Here is a 24,437-nt window from a genome sequence, read left to right on the forward strand (position 1 = left end):
CCTTTTGAATTAAGATATACAAAATTTAGCTGAATACCTTCGTATTCTGCACTTATGAAGAAAAAAATGTATTTGCAATGAAAAAGCAGCCATTACCCTGCCTTTTGAGTATTCTCAAGTTTTAGGTCTGAATATATTTCATCTTAAATAATCTTAAGCACTATGCAGTGGTTGGTGTTTTAAAAATACCACTGTGTGTGGAACTTCTAAAAGTGCTTCAAAAAATTTATATTTTTGTAATAATTTAGCAATGGCCTGGATATTATTTTTAAGAAGACAACTCACCATGGAATACTGCAAGATTTTTTCAATGAGTTTATATTCACACATGTTTAAGATTGTCACTGTATTATGAGAAAATGTCAACCGTGGCAGTATTTTGACTTGAAAATGAGATAAGCTGAGAAGCATATTTTAAGTATAAACTAAATGATTGCATTCCTTTAAAGACAAGAAAGTAAAAGCATGATAAACTCTGACTTTGACACACTTAAAATATAAAAATTAACATAATGTAATTTTACACACTTCTCTTTAACTCTCAGTACCTTCTCAGCCCCTTTCCCATTACACCCGCGTCCCCGCTCCTGACCCTTGGTGTACACACCTCCGTTCACACGGAGAAAGGGGGGACCCGGGCGGTGAGGACCCGGGGAGCGGACACCCCCGCGGCCCGGATGGACACGGACACTCACACCCGCATCCCCGCTCCTGACCCGCGGTGTACACACCTACGATCACACGGGGGAAGGGGGGACCCGGGCGGTGAGGACCAGGGGCGCGGACACCCCAGCGGCCCCGATGGACACGGACACTCACCCGCTCCCGGCGGGCGAGGAGAATAGTCGAAGCGGGCCCGCCAGCGCACCCGTCCCCTCCTGCCCTGCTGGCCGGGGCCCCAGCTCGGTCAGGTCCACACACACCCCGGCAGGAAGCGGGCTCAGGCCGTGGGAAACCGGCGTAACTTCAGACAGAGAGCGGGGAGCATCCTCCCGCAGACACGCAGGCAGCGCTGTCCCGGAGCCTCCTTGGTGCCGCCCTCTCAGCCCTGAGGAAAGCAAGCTCCGCCCCCAGGGAAGACGCTGGCTGCTGACGCGGACTGCGCATGCGCACCGCCACCTAAGACACGCTGGCTTCGTTCGCCCCCTGCAGGTCCTTGAGGGCGGTGCAGGATACTCGGAACTCACTGTAGAACACAAGACCCCTCCCAGCCATGATGCTAAATCAATGGAAATCTCAGTGCCCTGGCCTCTTTTTTAATGGCACTGGTGATGCTCTCATCCAGCCATGCCTGCTCTCTTGCCTGGCACATGCCTCAGTCCTTGGAATCCTGCCTGAATCAGATTCTGTTCTGGAGGAAGGACAGGTGCAGAAGAATCTCAAAATTCCAGACTTAGAAGATGACCAGGAACCCAAACTCAACTCTGTCAACTCCCTGGGGTCCCCTGAGGAGTGTGGTTTTCTCAGAACCATCTGCCCTGTGTCAGGAGCAGACCAAGCCTCAGGTAGCTTAGAGAGGCTATCATGCAGCACATGCTTTGGATGGTTCTCAGTTCTGACCTGCATGATCTTGAGACCCTTTTGTAACTCCTAACACTCTGTTTTCTCATACCTATAGTGATGGTTATTGATGACTGAGTTAAACCTCTTACAATGCTGAGGTGCTATTGTTCCTTGGATAACAGAATATTTTGAAGGGATCAACAGTTTATCACTTCCCCCTAATGAAGTATGTTTTTAAAACTAGAAATATTTCAGGGGGCACTCAGGTCCTCCTCTTGCACCAGTTCCTGAGGTGTTGGCAGTTTCTGCTCTGAGCTCCAGATCCTGATCCTGCCGGTGGTCTATGGTGATGCCAGTGTGTACATGCTCTTCCTTTTGCACCGGTGTGGAAAGGAGACAGCCCTTCCCCTACATGAGGCTGCAACACGCTGACACTCAAAGCAGGCACAATGAAGAACCAGCTAGAGTCCCCGGTACCAGCTGTCCCAGGTAGAAACGTCACCTTCACCACAGTGTTCCTGTGCTCCTATCAGGCCTTCACTACTCCCAGCAGGCCATGCATGAGCAGTGTGACAGTGTGACACCTGCACAGCATGGTGGTGATGATCCCACCTTATCTGTTTCTTTTTGGAATGTCCCCACACCTCTCTGAGCTTCACTTTGCTCTTCTCACAGGCAGAGTTGTACAGGCATGAACCTCACAGGGTTATGGTAGGTAGTCACGGTAGCTGCTCACCCAGTGGCAGGCTCTGCCGAGAGGGCTGCTGGGAGTGCTGTGTGTCTTCACACTTGTCCTTCACTCTCCCCAGTGAAAACACTCTTGGCCTTATCCTTCCCTGGTCTGCAGCCTTTCTGTGCTTGCAAAAGAACATGGAAACTATCTGCAAAGAAGTTTTGAGGTTCTGTCCATCTGGTCCAGGAAATGCTGACTCTCCGAGATGTGCTGTTGGGTGGGCTCTCATGGGAGGGGCTTGGGCAGGACTTCCCTTTGCAATAAGCTGCCCCACCCAGCCCTTTCCATGATCCAGACTCCTGGGACCAGGGTGCAAATCCCCAGCTCCGCACTTGTCAACCATGTGACCTGGGCAACTTTCTCAAACCCAAGCTTTGTCCACCCACGGTTAGCAGAGATGGGGGATAACAGGATGTCCCGCACAGAGTGTCTGTGCAGATTAAGTGAGGTAGAACAGACAGAACAGTGGTGGGGCCTGGCCCATTGGTTGACAGAAGGGAGCTCACCATGTGCAGCAAGTTCCACGGGTCACCCAGCAATCTGCCCAGAGGCTTAGCCACTCCATCGCTATCATGCATCTGAAGTCCACTTAACCACATGGGAGAGAAACAAACACATATTCTGAGTGTAGCTACCACAGGGAAAATTGCATCTGAGCGGGGAGTAATACCAGAGGGTGATCAGGATGGAGGAAGATGCCCCCTGGGTTTGAGCAGACTGGAGCTGCCCTCCAGAGCCTGGGGTTAGTGAGGATGGGCTTGTAGAAATGCCCCTCTCCTTTACCCATCAATGCTGGGTCCTGCGGGTACTGAGTCCCACAACCGGTGTGCTGCTTGGGTCCTGAGCACAGAGAAAAACCCAGGGGTTCCCACAAGGCTTCGGCCACATCCTCTGCTTCCTGAACTCCCACTCTGGTGACCCCACCTGGGATGCAGAGATGAGGTGAGGCAGGGACCTGTGCTGTCAACATCACTGCTCTACCCTGGGAATCTGGCACACAGTAGGTGCTTGGTAAGACATTGTTGAATGAACAGCAATACTGGGCCAAGTTTCTGTGGGTGTCTGTGCCCCCAGATCAGGGACCCCTCAGGGCCCACCTCACAAGTGACATGAAAATAATAATCCCACCAGGAGCAATAACAGTTCCTCAGAATAAATGGGCTTTTCCAAGCACTCTCCACCTGTTGCAAAGGCCTCCAAGCAGGGAAGTGGGCTGTCAGGGGCAGCACTGCACTCTCCACTGTAACAAGGAGAAAGCCAAGGGCCACAGAGAGGAGTGCCTTTCCAGTGTCACTGCTCACTTTCCCACCTTTTGGGAGACCAGGAGGCTTTTCTACTACATTCTGGCTCTGAAGCCCCAATACTGTGTGGACATGCCTCCCTCCCCGGAGCAAGGAACCACTAAGTGACCTGTCACTTGTCACCAAGCAGACAGGCTCATTCCAGCTCATTGTGCCACCAGCAGGTTGTGCTAGAAGCAGAATCCTCTGGGAGACATCACACTCTCCCAAGCTGGAAACAGGTGAACAGCTCACAGGTTTCCTGAAGAGGATGGTCACATGGCCTTGATCTGGCCGATCAGCATTTTCCATCCTCCCTGGCCACTGTGATTGGCTCAAGGCTGGGCACCAGCCCAATCAGGCTCCACGGAGGTCAGGCCTAGTTGCTGGAATCCTGGGAGCAGAGAAGTTCTATTTCAGTTGGGAGTTGAGGGGTGGTGATGTCAGCATGTGGCAGTTGGTGACTATCTTGCTTTATAAAGGCAGAGCCATGTGAAGATGACACCAGTGGCAGAGCCCAGAGGTGGGGAAGGATGACTTTTGTTGATGTCACTGAGCACCAGGTACAGACCTGCCTGAAGCTATCTCCCTGTGGACGTCTCAGTTAGGTAAGTCATTCTCTCCTGCCCTGTTTGCTTCTTAAAGCCACTTTGGTTTTCTGTCACTGGTTTTAAGAAAAAGTTTGACTATTCCTTCAAGCTGGCTAAATGGAGACCCTGGAACTGCAACAGTGAGGTGACAGGCAACAATGTGGCAAATAGACTCCAGAGGCCTCTGTTCAAACAGGGGATTGTAAATGACAAGGGAGAGTACACATGGCCTCAGTGAACAGATTTGCTACTGGTAGCTCCCAGTTCCTGGATATTAGAGTGCATGCACTCAGCCAAGTCTCAGCTCTGCTGTCACACCTGCTAACCCACAACTCTCCTCTCCCACCTGCCAGGCCTAGGGGGGGCTTGACACCCCCGGGCACCTGAAACAGCCCAGGGCTTTGTGTAGTAATTTACACAGGCTGCCCCCAGTTCTGAGGGTGAGGGTGACTGGGTTCCAGTTTACAGAGAAAACAGACTAGACGTTCTCACTGGTGAGATGTGGGGGTGGGACCCCAATCTACCATCTGACCTATGACTTCGGAGTGGACAGCCTCCCCACCCTCAGCCAGGATGCTTGCTAAGCCTCGGGGCTCAGGAGTCCTGTTCCCTCCATCACCCCTCCTGGAGGTGAGAGTGGGGGGCTCTTCTCTATACAACATTCACCCCTGCAGGGGCACACGTGTGACCTCACAGTCTGTCATCCCTTCCTTATGACCTGGACCTCCTTGATGTGTGAGCACTGCAGATCATGGGTGCACACGTGGGCAGGTGCACCATGACTGAGAGGACAGCACTCCAATTTAAGCCCCCTCCATGCTCAGATGATTACATCCTGGAATTGAGGGGTTCCCAGGGGTCAGGTGGCCAATTCTGGCCTTAGGGGCAAATTCTTATCACCCAGGGGGCTAATTTTTAAATTAAATTACACATTTACAATTCAATATTCAAGCCCCTTTCTAGGCAGCCTTGTAGCCTCTCAGCTTTTACCCCTCGCTGTGACCATGTTCTAAGCTTCAAATTGAGTGCCATTATGGACATGAACATGTCCCTGTCATGTGTCACCTTCACAGTAAGCGGCCACCCCAAACTCCCCTCCCTTCCCCTTGTCGATATCTCCACACAGGGAGTAGGGTCCTTTTGATGCAGTTGTGCAAATGTGCGAGCTAAGGGTTTAGAATGTCCAGGCTAGGAGGGGTCTTCTCCACATGGCAGGGCAGGTGGGCTGGCAGGGGGTGATGGTTCACTTGTAAAACCTCAGCTGGTTTCAGGCAGTGACCACAGACTGGCAGCCAAGGGCTCAGCTGGTGCAGAGTAAGCGGATTAAATGTGTTCACCCAGACGCCTTGGGAGTGGCAGCCATGAAGTACGAATACAAGTGAGGAAGGTGGAGGATCCCCAGTGCCTGGACCTCCAACTTCTAAAAATCAGGACTGAGATGTGGCTTTGAAATCAGAACACTGGAATTCAAAGCTTCCCCCACCACTTTGTCAATAATTCAGAGCAAATCAGCCTCAGTTTTCTCACGTGTAAAATGAGAACTTTGACGCCTCTCCCTCTGAGGGTGTGGAGGGAAGTAAATGCGGTGACAGCAGAGCACAGGAGCTGTCTTGGCTGAGCCTGCATACAGGCAGGCCTTTGTTGCTGCCATGACCACTGTCTTCCAGGGCAGGGTCTGCACTCGTTCCCTGTGAAGGTCCAGACAGTAAACATTCTAGGCTTTGAGGGACCTACAGTCTCTGTCACAACTACCACCCTCTGCTGTTGGAGGGCAAAGGCAGCTCCTGCAGTAGGTAGTCCAGGCTCGCACCCCCGCTTCCTGACACAAGTATTCCTGAGATACAATTTTCACATAACTTTGTTGGCTTTAGGTGTGCAGCATAATGACTTGTTACATGTGCATATTGTGAAATGATCAGTTCATTAACTTTACTTGACGTCTGTCATCACCCATAGTGACACACTATTTTCCTTGTGATGAGAAATTTTAAGAAGTACTCTCTTAACTAACAAATGCACAACGCAGTGCTGTTAACTACAGTCACCTTGCAGTACATTATGTCCCCAGGACTTGTTTATCTTCTAACTGGAAGTTTGTACATTTTGATTATCTTCCCGAATTTCAATCACCCCCTGACTCACCTCTGGCAACCACCAACCTGATCTCTGTTTCTATGTGTTTCGGTTTATTTTGTAGATTCCACATATAAATGAGATCATAGGTATTTGTCTTTCTGTCTTATTTATTTCACTTAGCATAATACCCTGAAGGTCCACCCAAGTTGTCACAAATGGCAGTATTTCACTTTTTTAATGTCTGAATAAGATTCCATTTTATATACATATATATGCATCACGTTTTCTGTACCCATTCATCTGCTGATGGACACTTAGGTTGTTTACATATCTTGGTTATTGTAAATAATGATACAGTGAACATGAGGGTGCAGTTGTCTCATTGACATAGTGATTTCATTTCCTTTGGATATATTTCCTGCAGTGGACTTGCTGGATCATATGGAAGTTCTAATTTTAAATTTTGGGGGAGCCTTCTTACTCTTTTCCCGAGTGATAGCACCAATTTACATTCCCACCAACATTGCACAAGTTTCCCTTTACTTCACACCACCACCATCACTTGTTATCTCTTGTATTTTGATGACACCCACCCTGACAGGTGAGAGGGGGTATCTCATTGTGGTTTTGATTTGCATTTCCCTGATGGTGAGTGATGTTGAGCACCTTTTCATGTACCTGATAGACATCTGTGTGCCTTCTTTGGAAAAATGTCTATTCAGTTCCTCTGCCCACTTTTTAAATCAGATTGCTTGTTTTTGCTGTTGAATTGTAAGAGTTTTTTATATGTTTTGGGTGTTAACCCCTTATCAGATATATAGTCTGAAAGTACTTTCTCCGCTTTTGTCTGTTATCCTACCCTCTGCTTTCTGGATGACAGGGGTCCAGGCACTTGGGAATCTCTGCTTCTCACGTGTTTCCAATGGTGGGTGGGTGAGGGCTGTGTTCTGATAAAAGTGTGCACAACCGTGGGTCACTACCCCTTAGTTTAGAAGGTGGGCTCTGAAGAGTGCAGTGTGGGCAGGGATGTTTCCCTGAAGTCATCATTTGGATGGTCATGTGCTCTGGAACTCACATCATCTAGCCCGGGTGTGATGGGGCAATTTGCAAAGGGAGGACCTTGTAGCTAAGACACTGACCAGGTGATCTTGTGTCTTGTTGGAAGGACCTGGAAACAAAGTTGTGTGGAACAGGGACTCCTCCAGGTCACAAGGCTCAGTTCAGACTTCTGGGATGCAGAGACCTGCTCAGAGCCACTGTCACTGAGGAGGGAAGGGCCTCAGGCAGGAGGGAGGAGTTGCTGGATTTCACTTGCCCTGTTTGTCAAGTTTCAGCTCTGGTGATGTGTGGAACATGGGCTTAGCTTTGGGAATGTAAGAGGAGAGGTTCCTGGGGAAGGGCTGGCTTTTTCCTCTGATTGAGGTCCTACTGTGTGCCAATCACAGCAGTCCTCTGATTCAGGGCTGGAAAGCCAGGCACAGAGAAGTCAGGGAGTTTCCAAGTCACACAACATTAGGGGCATCATTAGGGTCTGATGCAGACCTGACGCCCAGCCCACATTCTCTCTCCTTTCTCAGGACCATCATGATCCCACATGTCAGAATCACCCAGAGAGGCCCAGGTATGGGCACTGGGACCTTTCCTGCCTAACATGCCAGGAGCCTTAAGAGGGACGACAAGACACTTCCTGAGTCCATGATGCCCAGAGGCTGCTCTTAGCAAGAGGCTCAGCACACACTCCTGGATGAATCCTAGCTCTGTCCTGAGTCACTCTGTCCTCCCTGCCTCAGTTCTTCTGCCCACATGGGGCTGCAAACAGCAGCCACTTCACAAGGGTCTATGGAACCTCCAGGATCCTGGAAGCAGCGCCCTCACACAGGGAGCACGGTCTCCTTAACTTTTCCTCACCTCTTTGCTGGATGTAGAGTCCCAGAGGGGCACTGGCTTGTCCCAATTCTCACCCCAGATCAGGGTCCAGCAGGGGGTGGTGTCCAGGCTGGACTCTGTCCTCTGCCCCTTTTGGGGACCCTCATTCATTGCACCTTGGCTGCCTGGACACTGTCTTCCAGGGGCCACTCTGTGCCTCCCACACCTACCTAGCATCCACCCACCCTGGGTTACTCCAGCGCCCTCTGGCCCTTGGCCACACACCTACTCCGTGTTGAGTGGAAATGAGGTGACCGACATGCTGGGCCTCCTGGACAGTCTGGAGGAGCCCGATATCCCCAACCTGCCCACCACACCAGGTGCCCAAGATGGGGAGAGGGTGTGCCTCCATTCATACTCTGATTTGCTCAGATTCTCAGCACCTACTTTGCTGGGTGGATATGGGGGCAGAGGTATGATGTAAAAGCAGGAGACATGGACAGCAGACCATGAGAAGGGGGCTAGCCCAGGCTGGTCTCATAACCCCCTTAGATTTGACTTTATCATCTTTAAAGTGGGACAGACTCTTGTGAGGTGAGCAGGATCCTGACCCATAGCCAGGCACTGTCCTACACACCTTAGAGAAGCTTACTGACTCCTCATGAAAATCTGTGGGGCAGGGACAGGCATTATCACCCATTTCTGCAGAAGTAACTGAGGCGCAGAGAGAACAGCTGAGGTGACCACCCCAGATTACAGAGCCCAGGTCATCTGGTTCCAGTGTCCAGGCTCATGGTAAGTGCCCATTCTGGGTTTTCCTCCTCCCTTCATCCTCCACTGGGACCCATGGCCGCAGCCTCATCTCAGTGTGATTGTTCATGGGGAGCAGGGTGGTTGCACTGAGGGCCCGTTTCTCTGAGGACTGCTTTCCCAGAAGGCTCAAGGGGTTGACTGTATTCACTACTGGACACCCAGGCCTGGGCCCAGGCCAGCCACACTGCAAAGCCTGAATCAGTGATTGTTGAGTGAATACCTGAACCTCTGCGTGTATCTGCATGTTGCCCCCATTTCCTCATCTCCACAGCTGGCTACCCGGCCAAAACGTTGTGTAATCAGGCCTGGGCCAGGGACAGTCAAGGGGACCAGAGCTGCTCAGCTGGGGACAGGAAGCCTCAGGGGCCCTGTGGCTGTCCCAAGCACCTCCTGGGGCAATTCACAGGGAAACCCAGACATCTTCCAGGAACAGCAATCAGGTCCCAATCCCAGGGGTATAGGGTAGGTCTTGAGGGGTGTTCCTGAGACTGACTTTGTGTATGAAGGGGGCCTGGGGGTCAGGCTGCTTTCAACGTCCATTCCAGGCCCACACCCCTGCTGGCAGCATGGAGCTAGTCATAAAGGACACAGGTCGTGGGGCCAAGGCTATAGCAGGGCTCTGCTCCCTCTCTGTGGCTCAGTGTCCTCATCTGTAACAGAGAACTAGTAACAGGGCCATGGGAGGGCTCACTGAGACCCTCCTCTGTGGCTTTGGTTGGACACTGCCCTCTCTCTGCTCAGTGCCCTTCTCTGTAATAGAGAACTAGTAACATTTTTCTTAGCCCGTTTTGGCCCCATTTTTCTGAGTCTCTTTCTACATTGGGCCCAGGGCTTTCACAGAGATCACAGACTTGGGATGTAATCAGAGTGTGGTCACAGCCCTAGTGGTCTCAATTGAGGCCAGAGGAGCTTCAGGGGGGGTGGGAATCCAGAACTGCTTCATGGAGGAGGTAAGATCTGAGCTGTGTCCCCAAGGATGAGCTGTCATCTAGCTGAGGCCTGGCATTGAGCAGGACCCATGTACATGGTTAATGAGGGTGTGAATGAATGGATGGGCACCCCTCTAACAGAGAGTGAGGGGGGAGTCCCCTAGGCCAAAGCAGGAAACACAGGGCACCCTGGGGGAGCAGAGGGCGGGGCTGCAGTGTGATGCCTGCCTCACCCTTTATGGGTGTCTTGCCACCACTTTAGCGTGTGTTCTGGTGGATTTAGAGCCCTTTCCTCTCCTCTGCTAAAGTATCCTGCTCTTCATTCCCAGCAACATCCGCCTGTGTCACCTCAGTGTCCCCAAGTGGACCTGGACCTGTCTTGTGGGAGATTGTGAAGAGGGATTTGGTGTGCATCCCAAGAATGAAGTGGGAGGGAGAGGATAATAGGGACCTCCATAGGGGATCATGGGCTGGGAGACATCGGAGGGGTGCGGAAGGCAGAGCCTCAGAGCTGTAGGATCCTGCTAGTGGTGGCTCCTTCACGAGGGGCTTCACAGGAAGGAAGCAAACATGGGGTAAAGGCAGAGCTCAGTTTGGGGCTTGCTGACATGGAACAGCTCATCACAGAGATGTCCAGAGGAGCTGGATGTAGGGAACGAAGATGCCACTGATGTCAGGGTCAAAGCCTGAGACCCAGATGTGGTGGGGCGGTGGTGCAGGGGAAGGGGCTTGAGGATATCAAGATGTTCATTCATTGGGGTCCTCAGGGTGTGGACCTTCATGTTCATTTCATAGCCACCTGGTGCCTGACAGAGTTAGGCTTAGGGAGGTCACTGAGTAGACACGTGCCGATAACCTAGATTCTCCTCTTTCCACATAAAGTCCCTGGTGTGAAGCCAGCAGGCACTCTTCAGAGTCATACACCCTCACCCATGGGCTCTCTGTGTGCCTAGAGCCCAGTGGCCCCTTACCTCCCACTCCCCACTGCAGGACCCTTTGCACACCTGCATTTCCACAAGCTATAAAACATCTTCTCTTGCTGTGTGTTTACCCTATGAAACCTCATTACCCCAGGAAGAGAGAACTCACATCCTTCCCTTATTAAATTGGTAAAGCCTTTTGTTCAGAGAAGCCCCTGACAGATCTCACAACCAACAAGGTACCTGTGCATGAATTGATCATGCAGCCCCCTCCTCCTTGTGTGCACAGCACCCCCCCCAATAACAGACCCCACACACTCAACATTGGCTCTCGTGTAGGCACCTCTTGCCTGTGTGGCCTGATGTTGCCTATAGCAGTGTCCCTATTGAACTTTCCTAAACCCTTCTCAGACGCTGGTAATTCTTTACCAACCCAAGTAATTAGCCTGCCATTGTGCCCACAACACCTGAAACAGAGTTGACTAAATTATGCAGACTGATGATGCAGGTTAATTTGCTATAAAGGTGAAATCAAGGTTTACAAATGAAAGCAACATACATACTCAAGGCAGGACTAAGAACTCACACGGATAACTAAGACCCTCCACATACATCCCACTTTGCCCTTAGGGCCTTTGGGATGGCTGCTCTTTCAGCCAGGCTCTCTCTCCCCCTGCTTCTTAAACACCTCCAGGAATCTGCTCAAATGTCCTCCCTGACCTTATTTTTCTCCATGGAACATATCACCTCCGGACATTGTATATATTTTACTTAATTTTCTCTGTGTCCCCCACCAGGCTGTCTGCTGCATGTGGATGGAGACCTGACTGCTTCACTACCTGCTGTGCCCGGTATCTGGAACCCACCCAACACAGTACTACCTCAGAGATTGTGTGACGGGTGTGTGATCACTGTAGGCCACAGACAAAAGCCTTCCCAGCAGTCATGGTAAGAGTCATTCATACTCTACTTACTGAGCCCTACTGTGTGCTGGTTACTGACCTGGGTGGGAGGCATGCAGTGGATTAGACACAGTGAGCACACACAGCATGTTAGGAGGGACCTGTGCTCTGGAGAGCACATAAGGCTGGGAGAAGTCAGGAGTGCAGGAGTGGAGGAGAAGAGGGCCAGGTGGAGACAGTGGTGCCAGAGGAGACAGAGAGGTGGGGCCCAGGTCGTGTAGGGCTTTATGGCTCCTGTGAGGGCTTTTCCTCAGGGCAGCGGAACCATGGCTGGGTACGGAGCAGGGGCCCGTGTCCTGAATGCTATGCAGGAAATGGAGCAGGTGTCTGCTGGGGAGATGTGCTTGGAGGAGGCTGTCCCTGTAGACTGTGCAGGCAGAGAAGGCTCCTCTGAGGAGGTGACATCTGAGCTGAGCCCTTGTATGGACCGTGTTTCCACCTTCTGTAGACTGGATGCTTTCATCTGCCCTGCAGCCCTGTGCAGGACACACCCTGTTCTCAGTCACCTGGACTTGGCCTCCTGCCTCCCTTGTGGGCCCTCCCACCCCAGAAGGAGTCCTTCTAGATCTAACTCACTACCTCCTCCACTGGACTTGGACTCACACTGAGCCACTGTCCACCTGCCCAACTCACCCAGAGTCAAGTCCAGAAACTTGGGGGAGCCCCTCCACCACAGAGCCCATGAACTTACTCAAATGGCCAGTCCTCAGCCTGCTCACATGCCTCACACTCCCCTCCTGCAGAAACCCTGTGACAGATCATGTCCACAGCACCGTGCTCCTCCGATCCTGACCCCAGGCTTTCCCATGGGGTGTGACCCCGCATGGGTTGCAGTCCCCTCCTCCAGTCTGGTGAGTAGAAACTACCTTTTCTTTTTTCTTTTGTTAATATATTTATTTTTTTAATTTTTATTTTATTGAGTTATAGTCAGTTTGCATTGTTGTGTCAATTTCCAGCATAGAACATAATTTTGTCAATTGTGTTTACTCTTTCAAGAAACCATCTCTTGGCTTGATTTTTTCAAATGTTTCTTATATCTCTATTTTATTTATTTCCTCCCTGATCTTTATTATTTCCTTCCTTCTGCTTACTTTTGTTATTTTTGCTCTTCTTTTTCTAATTCTTTTAGGTGGTAAGTTTGATTGTTTATTGCAGTTGTTCCTCGTTTTTGAGGTAGACCTGATTCTCTCGCTATAAACTTCCCTCTAAGCACTGCCTTTTCTGGATCCCATAGGTTCTGTATGGTTGTGTTTTCATCATCATTTGTCTGAATGTGTTTTTTATTTCTTCTTTGATTTCATCATCCACCCATTTTTTTTTTAAAGTAGTATGTTGTTTAACCTCCATACTGTCATTTATTTCTCCTTTATTTTTCTGTAGTTCATTTCTAGTTTCATGGTATTGTGGTCAGAAAAAGTTGCTTCAAATATTTTCTATCTTCTTCAAATTGTTAATACTTCTTTTGTGACAAAGTATATGATCTATCCTAGAAAATGTGGTATGTGCACTTGAGAAGAATGTATGTTCTATTTTAGGGAAATATAATGTTCTGAAAATATTACCCAAGACAAATTGTTCTATTGTATCATTTAATTTCTATGTTGTCTTATTAATTTTATGTATGGAATATCTGTCCAGTGATGTTAATGGATTGTTAAAGTCTTCTACTGTGATTGTGTTCCGATCAAATTTTCCCTTTTTATCTGTTAGTATTTTCTTGTTATCTGTTATGTATTTAGGTGCTCCTATGTTGTGTTCATATATGTTAATGAGTGAAATATCTTCATCTATGACTCCTGTAATCATTATAAAATATCCTTCTTAATCTTTCTTTATAATCTTTGCTTTAAAGTCTATTTTATTTGCAATCACTGTTGATATTCCTGCTTTCTGGTCATTTCCATTTGTGTGGAATATCTTTTTCAATCCTCTCACTTTCAATCTATGTGTGTCCTTCTCCCTAACGTGGGTCTCTTCTATACAGCGTATTGTAGATACTTGCTTTATTATCCACTCTGCACTCTATGTCCTTTGATTAAAGCATTTAGTCCACTGACATTTATATTAATTATTGATAGAAATGTGTTTATTACACTTTGAACTTTGTTTTGCAGTTCATTTTGTATTTCCTCTTTGTTCCTTACTTTTTCTTTTTGTGGTTTGATAATTTTCCTTTTTATTATCTTGGTGTCTTTTTAGTTTTGTGACTCTATTGTAACTTTTTGGCTTGTGGTTAACCTACTTTGTACATATATTAACCCATTACTATATCTGTTTGTTTTAAACAGATAGTAATATAAGCTCAAACCCATCCTACCAAGAACAAAAAAGAGAGAGAGACAGAGAGAAAGAGAGAGAGAGAGAAACCTGTATATTTTCTTGCTCGCCTCTCCCACCCTTAATGATTTAGATGCCCTCTTTTATGATTTCATGTTTATTCTGTTGTAATTCATTGTAGCAATCACCTTTCCAATTATGGTTTTCTCCTTTTTGTAGCATCCTGCTTCTTTTCTATTTAGAGTAGGTCTTTCAATATTTCCTTTAGCATAGGTTTAGTGTTGCTAACTTCTTTTAGTTTTTGCTTGTCTGTGAAGTTCTTTATCTCTCCTTCTATTCTAAAGGATACCCTTGCTGGATAAAGTATCCTAGGCTGCATCATTTTTTCATTCAGGACTTTGAATATACCTTGCTTCTCCCTTCTGGCCTTTACTGTTTTTGTAGAGAAATCAGCTGAAAGTCTTATGGGGGTTCCCTTGTATCTCATTCTTTGTTTTTCTCTTGCTGCCTTTAGAATCATTTCCCATTCTCAACCCTGGTCATCCTGATTGTAATATGTCTTGGTGTGGGTCTGTTTGGGTCCTCCTTGTTTGGGACGCTCTGTGTTTCCTGTACTTGGATATCTGATTCCTTCTTTAGGTTTGGGAAGTTTTCAGTCATGATTCCTTCAAATATCTTTTCAATCTCCTTTGTTCTTTCTTCTCCTTCTGAGACCCCCATTATGAGTAGGTTGGCATGCTTTATGTTATTCCATAGGTCCCTTATATTGCTTTCATTGGTTTTTATTTGTTGTCTCTCAGCTGTTTTGTTGTCCTGTCTTCTAAGTCACATATTCATTCCTCTCAATTATCCAGCCTACATTTTACATCCTTTACCTCAACTCTCATCTCAGCAAATGAGTTTTCCAATTTTCACTGGCTCCTCTTTAGAGTTTCAATTTCGTTATTTGACATATTCTCTGTCTCTATACACAATCTCTTTTAGTTTCTTCAGTACTTTGATCACTCCTTTTTTGAAATCATCTAGTAGACTATCAATGTCTATTTCATTGATTGTTCTTTCAGGGGGTTTATCTTGTTCTTTTAATTGAGACAGGTTGCTCTGCTTTTTTATCTTGCTTATATCTCTCTGGCACTATGGCTTATGGAGTATCAATTATCTACTGTGGTCTTTTAAGAGTTTACTTATTTATATAAAATGGATGCAGAAATAAAACTAAGCACAAAGAAATTAGTTTTAAAAGCAGAATAATCAATAACAGAAGAACATATTGAAACAAGATAACAATTGAGTTGGGATGAATTTTTAAAATATTAAAGGAAGAAAAAATATTTGACAACAGAGTATAATCACAACAGAAGAAAAAAACAAGGATAAAAATGAAATTAGACAAATTGAAAGATAATAATAAAAGTATTTTAAAAGAAAATTTTAAAAGGGATTAAAAATAGAAATATAAAAATTATTTAAGAAGTAACATTTAAAAAGTAAAAGAAAATGGAACAGAAAAAGAAAAGAGTATGTTCCCGTGGAGATTGTGTGCCCTTAGTAATTTTATCAAGAGGTCCTTCTTAAATATGTGTGGTTACCAAGTCTTACTTCTGTGCCTTTTGTCTGTTATCCCTTTGGTTAATGATGTGGCCATTAACCTGTTAACCAGAGCCTACCCTGGCTATTGAATGGGGACTCCTCTTTGTTTTGTGGTTGTCACAGCTCCTGCCCTTGCCTTGCTTCATGAACTCAGCTCGTTGTTTCCAGAGACCCTCTGGTCACACCCTTGGTCTGTGCTGCTCCCAGTGCCTGTAGGTAGACATGTCACATCTCCTCCCAGTGCTGCATCTTGGTGCTGCACTCCTGCATGGTAGGTGGGCAGGTTGTGCCCCTTCCCAATGCCGTGTCCAGGTGCAGCAGTCCTCCACAATAGTTGGGTTGGTTGCTCCCATATTCAGTGCAACTCCCCACTCCACATCTGTTCCACACTCTGTGGGTGGGCTTGAGGCAAATGGCCACACCAGCCCTAGTCCCTGCTCTTTGCCAGAACTTTGCTCCTTGTTCATTTGTCTTAGAGGTGTGAGTTCGTAGAGGCACCAGGACAGAAACTTCCTATATGTCTGGGGATGTAAACAAGTCTCAGTCTCACCTATGAGGTTGCAGAACTGCCAGGTACATATTCAGGTTTCAACCCCATGTCTGCCTGGGTGGGTATGATGGCTGTGGCTGAGCCTCATCTCTCTTATTCTGAGAAATCACCAGTTATGTTGCCATGAGTCAGCAGAAACAAAGGACGAAACACCCTTCCCCCAGGCAAGCCAGCAATATTGCTTTGCTTTATTTTTTTTCTTATTTTATGGGAGGCCCAGGCTGTTCTGATCTGTATACAATCCAAGCAGTTGTCCACAGCACACTGCAGTCCCCCAGGGTTACCTATGTACAGTCAACCAGAGTCTGCCTGGATCCAGCAGCCTGTCCCTTCCCATCCCTGATTCACTTCTAGGTTTGGGGGTTGTTGACACACCTTGTGCCCATTTAACTTAATTCTGTCAATCAAGGGTGGTTCTGTACACATCTGAGCCTCAGAGGTTCCCTGTCCATCCTGCTGACCTCTCCGTTGGAAAGAGGGAGACCCAGTCAACCAGCACTATCCCTCCTTTGCTGCTCCCTCTTCAAAGGACCAACCCCAAGCCATTTTGCATTTTCTTCCTTCTTTTTTCCTTTTCTCCTACCAGATTGGTGGCACATTTTGTCTTTTGAAGATGGCAATGTTTTATCAAAGTTCAGCAGATGTCCTGAGTGGATGGGTGTGTCTGTGAATGTCAGTCTTGGTGAATTTATTGGAGAGGATAAGATACAAGCATCCTTCTACTCCACTATCTTGGCCTTTCTGCAAGAATATACACTCTTAATAATTTTGTCATAAGGTTATTTTTAACTATGGGTGGTTGCCAAGTCTTCCTTCCACGCCTTTTGCCTGTTATCCCCTTTGTTGGTGGTGTGGCTGGTGTTCTGGTGGCCTGAATCTGCCCTGGCTATTGAGCAGGAGCTCCTTTTTTTCTGTGGTTGTCACACTCCTGCCCATATCCTGCTGTGAAAACTCCACTTGCTGGTTCCAGAGGCCGTCTAGTCGTGCCCCTGGTCTGTGTCCCAGCATCTGTAAATGGGTGGTCTGCACCCCCCACCAGATGCCTGGTCCCAGGACCACACTTGTGCAAGGTAGTTGGCAGGTAGCTCCCCTGCCGCATTAGGTCCATGCTTTGTAGGTGGACTCAGAGGAAACAGCTGCACTAGCCCTCACCCCTGCTCTGTTCCAGAACACTGCTTCTTGTGCATTTGTCTTAGAAGAGCCAACTCAGAGAGGCATCGGTGTGTAATGGTCCCTTCTTCTTGGGACTGTAAACAAATCTCATTCCCACCTATGAGGTTGTGGAGCCCCTAGGTAGGGATTTGGGTTTTGACCCCTCCTCTATCTGGGAACCATGCACCAGAAAATATAGTGGCTATTTCTGAGCCTTGACTCTCTTCTCCCAAGAAGTCTCCAATAATGGCACTGTGGGTCTGCGGACACAAAGGCTATGGCTACCCTTCCCCCCAGGGCACACCAGCAGTGTTTTCTGCCTTTTTTTTTTATTTTATGGGGGACCCAGGCTGTTCTGTATACTCTCCCAGCCATGGCACACAGAACATTGCAGTCCCCCAAGGTTTCCTCTGTAGAGTCAGCCCGAGTCCTCTGCTCAACTCAGGCAGGCTGTCCCATCCCACACCTGCTGGTTCGCATCTAGGGCTGGGGATCGTTGGGACCCTTTGTGCCCCATTAACTTAGTTCTGTCAGTCAAAGTCTATTCTATACAGATCTGAGCCTCTGAGGTTCCATCTCCATCCTGCTGAACTGGCCATTGGAGTTGGAGAAACCCAGTGTATTAATGCTATTCCTCCTTTGCAGCTCCCTCCCCATTGGAATGGTCCAGAACTATTTTCCTTTTTCTCCTTTTCTCCTGTTCTCCCACCAGATTTGTGGAAAATTTTATCTTTTGAAGAAGCCAATATTCTGTCAAAGTTCAGCAGGTGTTCTGGGTGGTGGGTGTGTCTGTTGATGTCACTCTTGGTGAATTTGTGGGAGAGGGTGAGCTCTGAGCATCTTTTTTACTCCACCATCTTTCCTCCTCCTTCACTCTTTTTCTTTTGATTGGAACATTTAGTCCATTGACATTTATAGTAGCTATTTTATAGATGTGGGTTTATTGCTATTTTGAAATTTGTTTTCCAGTTGATTTTGGTAATTATTTGTTTCTTTCTTTTAATTATTTTTATTTTTGTGGTTTGATAAATTCCTTTTCTATTAGCTTGGTTTCTTTTTGGGTTTTATGACTCTATTATATACTTCTGATTTGTGGTTATCTTGTCATTCAAGTATGGTAACCCCTTACTTCATCTGTTTGGTTTTAGTTGATAGTCATGTGGGCTCAAGTGCATCCTAAAAAGAAAGAAGACAAAGAGAAAAAAGAAAAAAAAGAGAAAAAAATATATATTCTCTTGCTCTCCTCTTCCACCTTTCATGATTTTGCTATTCTCTCTTTCTTGTTTGCCTTCTTGTTTTCTTTATTAACTTACTGACTTATTTATATCCTCATGTTTTCCCTTGCAACTCACTGTATTTATCGCATTTCCAATTATGGTTTCTTAATTTCTATAGCTTCCTGTTTATTTTTTATTTAGATTAGAACTTTCAAATTGTTTTTTAGCATAGATTTAGTACTGCTGAATTCTTTTAGTTTTTGCTTGTCTGTGAAAATCTTTCTCTCTTTCTGTTCTAAAGGATAGTCTTTCTAGATAGAATATCCTAGTTTGCAGCCTTTTTCTTATTCAGGACTTTGAATACATCTTGCCACTCCCTTCTGGCCAGAAGATTTTAGGTAGTGAAATCTGCTGAATGCTTATGGGACTCCCTTGTAACAAACACTTTGTTTTTCTCTCACTGCCTTTAGAATATTTTATTTTACTTTAACCATTTTAACTATAATATGTCTTGGTGTAGGTCTGTTTGGTTTCTCCTTGTTTGGGACCCTGTGTGCCTCCTGTAGTTAGATAATTCTTTCCTTCTTAAGGTTTGGAAAGTTTTCAGTCATGATTTCTTTAACTAACTTTTCAATCCCCCTTTCACTTTCTTCTCCTTCTGGGACTCACCATTATGCATAGGCTGGCACACTTTATATTATCTTGCTTTAATTGGTTTTTATTGACTTTTCTGTCTGCTGTTCTTTTTGGGTTATTTCTTTTATCTTGTCTCCTAAGCCATTTATTCATTCCTCTGCATTATCTAGTCTTCTTTTGATTGCCTGTAGTTGAATTTTCTATTTTTAACTAGCTCTTCTTTATAGTTTAAATTTTCTTTTTAAAGTTTTCTGTCTCTATTGATAGTCTCTTTTATTTCTTTCAGTGAGTTGATAATTTCCTTTTTGAAGTCTAGTAGACTATCAAAGTCTATTTTACTGATTGTTCTTTCAGGGGATTTCTCTTGTTCTTTTAATTGAAAGTGGTTCCTCGGCTTCTTTATTTTACTTATATTTCTCTGGCTCTATGTATTTCTTTTAGACCCGTTTCTGAGCTGTGATATGTAGTAGGCAGGGTTGGAGCATTTCAGTTGTGAAGAATAGGCAGAAGATGTTCACTGGGGAGTTCTCTCTGTGGTGTTGCCTGTCACTTGTTATGCAGACTTACAAAGTACTATTTGTTGATGTTGGCTTTATCCCTGCCTTAGCTATGGGAATGTCAGCCACCTACTCTGGTGCCCCTCAGGTTCTGAGCCCCAGGAAACATCAGTGCAGATCCAGCAGTGTCAGTCTCTTGGACCTGCCTTAGCAAGTGTGCAGTCACACACATGAATTTGTGGTCCACTACAGGTTCAGCTCAAACCCTAATCCCGCACCCACATATGGAACCATACACCACCCTGTTGTAAATACCCTCACTGGCCACCCTTCTTGAGTCAGAACTCCACTCACTGCCTGTAAGTCTCAGAGGTGTGGATCCACAAAGTGACCAGATACAGCAAATCCACCCTCTCTGCCTGGGGCTGTAAACAAATCTCATTCCTGCCTGTGAAGTTGCAATGGCACAGGGTATGGAGTCAACATTCAGCTCTGCCTTTGTGCAGAAGTGTTGCCTATCACCAAGCCCCATTTCTCTTCTCATGAGAACACACCAACAATGGAGCCAAGTGGAGAAAGTGACTTTGGCACAGCTGTGTTTCATTCCTCCCCCATTATACCAACATCGGTGCTTTTTTATGAGAGTTTCAGTCTGTTCTGTTCCACACACACACACACAGCCAGAGCTCACACTGCCCTCTAGTTTCCTGAGGCTGCCTGTCTGCAGTGTGACCCAGCCCTCTGCCTGGGCTCTTCACTGACTCCAGTAGCCAGTTCTGGCTCATCCCTTCTAGCTCATGTCTAGGGCTGGTCATCACAGGGACCCTCTGTGTCAGTTTTCTCCAGTTCTGCCTGCCATGCAGTTGCCACTGTCTCCTCCAAACCTTGGAAGCTCTGCTTCTTTCCTAGCTGATCTCCCAGCTAGAGAGGTTGTGTCCCAGTGTGAGTGTGCCTTTCTTCCTATGCTACTCTTTCCCTGCAGGATCAGTTCTGCACTGAATTTTTCTTTTCTCTTTTTATTCCTTACCATATTTTGTGAGAATCTTCCTGTATTTCAAAATAAAAGACACTCTACCAGAGTTCAGGAGGTTTCTGTGCAATTCAATGTTTTTGTAGATGTAATTCTTTGCGTATTTGTGGGAGAGGTCAAGCTGTGAGTCTGTCTACTCTGCCATTTTGGCTCCTTCAAATTTTAAAATAGGGCTAGGTCTTTCTTAATTACTCTTAACAAGCTGTTGTAGTTTTCAGCGTACATGTCTTGTAATTTTTCCTTGCCTCTATTGGATGCTGATTCAGAACATACACAACCTTCTGGAGAAACCTGTCCCACCCTGCCATTTACTGTCAAATAGCTGGCCTGTGTCTGAGTCACCAAAAAGTTTTGTTCTTTATCTGATTCTTAATTCTTTAGAATTTATCATTTTACTCTCATAAATGCTGATTGTACTTGTAACAAATATTTTAAAATAAAAATAATAAACTTTATTCTATAGATGAAATATGAATGAATCTCAAGTAACATATGCTTTTAATACCTTAGAATTAGTAAAGCAATATAGATACATTATAAACGCTTGAAATGTTGCCTAAAGGAAAAGTGCAGAGATTTGCAAATCCCACTCCCAGAAGTGACCGTCATTAATGGTTTGGTGAACATCTCTCAGTCTCTATCTCTCTCATTCTCTCTGCCTCTGTCTCTCACACACCACAAGATTCATTTACATCTATGATGATTTGACACATATGTGGTCATAGAGATGGCATCTTGGATGTAGATGATGGATTAACAGGCATCCAAACTGAGGGCTTCCTTGACATCAGGTAAAGACCTAGCACTCATTTTTCCAGCTGCACAACAATCATTCCTCCATCTGAACCAGAACTGATGAATCCCACCCCCTCTCCATGAACATTCGTGTTGCTTCCATTTCCCTAGTAGTTTAAACAGGACTGTGATGAACATCCTTGAAAAGACATCTTTGAACAATTGTGCAAGAATTTTAGTATGATCAACGGTAAGCATTAGCACTGCTCGAAAAGTGGTGCACTTGTGGAACTGTGATGCATCCTGCATACTGTTCTCCCAGAGAGGAGAGTCTGCTCACTCTTCCCTCCAGGGGATCTACTGTGGCCTCTGTCTCCTCATGTTGTCACTAGAGCTGGTTGTCACCAGGCTAAAGGCCTGCCAGTGTGATGTTGACCAATGCTGTCTCCGAAGTGTGAACATCTTGAATTCTCACTTGAGAGGTCGAGCATCTCTAATATACACTGGCCACCTGCATTGCCTCTTGTTGGAATTGCATGTGTTTGTTCTGTTTCTGTTTAGAACACAGTGTTTCAAGATATTTTTGGACCACAGGGATGTGAAACCTTTCTCTGACTTTAGGTTATGAAAAATGATATTTCCATGTTGTGGTTTGTCTTTCATGGATTTTGATTATTATTTTTTTTTATTTTGTTAGGTTATGTTTTGCCACAGGAAGAGCTAAGCATCTCCCTCCTGGCTCTGGTTTCACACATAGAATAGCAGTGCCTATCTCGAGATTATGCACATAGTTTCTAAAAATATTCATTTTGTATATCTCATATTTAATCCACCTGGATTTCCCTTTGAAATAACCAAAATGCTACTTCAATTAAAAAAAAAAACACCAATCCCTTGTTAAAATATGAGAGCAGACACAAACAGCCATCTTTTGTATGATTTCATTGATAGGGAACATCCAGTGTAGGGAAAGACACACAGAGAGAAAGAGGATTAGGGCTTGTCAGGGGTTGGGGGAGGGAGAAAAGAGAATGTGTGCTTTGGATACGGGGTTTTATTTTGAGGAAAGAAACAGTCTGAAACTAGACAGTGACGATGGTTACACAGCATTGTGAATGCACTTAATGCTCCTGAATTGCACAATTTAAAATGGAAAAACATCTAAATTTTATTATGGTAAACTTAAAACATAAAAATAGATGGTACTCTAAATGACATGAAAGAAAACAAGGAAATGACAGAAAAAAGAAACAAAAATGATGCCAGGAGAAGGGAAGTAAAGTTCGGGTCTGAGAGTGGGTTGATTCTTAGAATTAGATGACAGTGTTGGTGGTTGCAGAGACATCTCAGCCCGTAGGGGTGGTGATGCCTGAATTGGCTCTGGGTCTCATAGAAGTATGTGTGTAGGTGCAGGGGGAGCTACAAAATCAGGCTCAGGGTCTCCCTGCAGGACTGGTAATGTAACCTGGTTCTAGGTCTCCTGTAGGGCTAGTCTTACAGTCTGCAAAGCTGGTGGGATGTGACACGGTCCTGTGTGTTTTGCAGGTGCAGGCTCGGGTTCCCCAGCAGGGTTGTTAGAATGGGACACAGTCCTGGGTCTCCTGAAGGAGCCAGCTCAGGATCTCATGCAAGACCAGGCTCAGGGTATCCTTGTAATGCTTGTGGAATGAGACCCCATCATTTTTCTCCTGCAGCAGCAGATTCAGGGTGTCCCTGCAAGGTTTTGCAATTTCACCCTGCTCTATAACTCCTGCAGGAGCAGGCTTGGACTGTCCCTGCTGGGTTGTTGGAATATGACCCATCTCTGATTCTCTTTCAGAAGCAGGCTCAGGGTCCCCCTACAGGGCTAGTCGATTTTGTTCCAGTCTTAGGTCCTTTGCAGGTGCAGGACTGGGGTCTCCCTTCAGGGCTGGTGAAATGTGACTCAGCTGTTGGTCTCTTGCAGAAACAGGCAGAGTTTCTCCCTGCAAGCCTTGTGGAATGAGACCCAGTGCTGGGTCTCCTACAGGAGCATGCTCGGGGTCTACATGCAGGGCTAGTGGAATTGGACCTGGCTAATGGTGTCCCTGCAGTGCTGCTGGAATTGTTGCAATTCTTGGGTGTCTTGAAGGTGTAGGCTCTAAGTCTCCCTGCATTGCTAGTGAAATGTGACCCAGTTGTGGTTCTCCTGAAGGGACAGACTCAGGGTTTCCCTGCAGGGCTGGTGGATGGGACATAGTCCTGGGTCTCCTGGAGGAGCAGGCTCATGTTGCAACATGACGAATCTCAGGTTCTCCTGCAGGAGTAGGCTTGGGACCTTCCTGATGGGCTAGTGGAATTGGACATGGCTCATGGTCTCCCTGCAGTGCCATTGGAATTGGTCCAATTCTTGGGTCTTTTGAAGGTGTAGGTTGCAGGCTGATAAATTACCTGTAGGGCTGGTGGAATGTGACATGGCTCTTAGTCTAATGCTAGAGCTGATTCAGGGTCTTTCCACAGGGTTGGTAGAATTGGTCCCAGGCCTGGGTCTCCTGCATGTGCAGGCTCTGGTATCCCTGTAGGGCTTGTGGAATGTGACTGGGTTTCTGTTTCCTGCAGGGGCAGGCTCAGAGTCTCCTTGCAGTGTTGCTGGAATGGCACATGGTTCTGAGTTTCCTGCAACAGCAGGCTTATGTCCTTCCTGCATGGCTAGTTGAATATGACTCAGACCTTGGTCACTTGCAGGAGCAGGCTAGTTTTCTCACTGCTGGGATGGTGGAATCAGACCCTGTCCTGAGTCTTCTGCAGAAGCAGCTCCAGGTCTTCCTGCAGGGCTGTTGGAACATGACCCATCACTGGTTCTGCTTCAGGAGTAGGCACAGAGTCTCCTTGCAAGGATAGTGTAATTGGTCCCAGCTCAGGGATCACTACAGGGCTGATTAAATGTGTCCTGGCTCTGTGGTTCCTGCAAGTGTAGATTCTGTGTCTCCCTTCAGGGTTGGTTTAGTGGGACCCATTCCTGGGTCTCCTGTAGTAGTAGGCTCAGAGTCTCCCTGCAGGGCTGGTGGAATGGGCCCCTTCTCTAGGTCACCTGCCAGAACAGATTTGGACTCTGCCTTCAGG

This window comes from Vicugna pacos, unplaced genomic scaffold (assembly GCF_048564905.1).
Source record: "Vicugna pacos unplaced genomic scaffold, VicPac4 scaffold_16, whole genome shotgun sequence".
NCBI lineage: Eukaryota > Metazoa > Chordata > Mammalia > Artiodactyla > Camelidae > Vicugna > Vicugna pacos.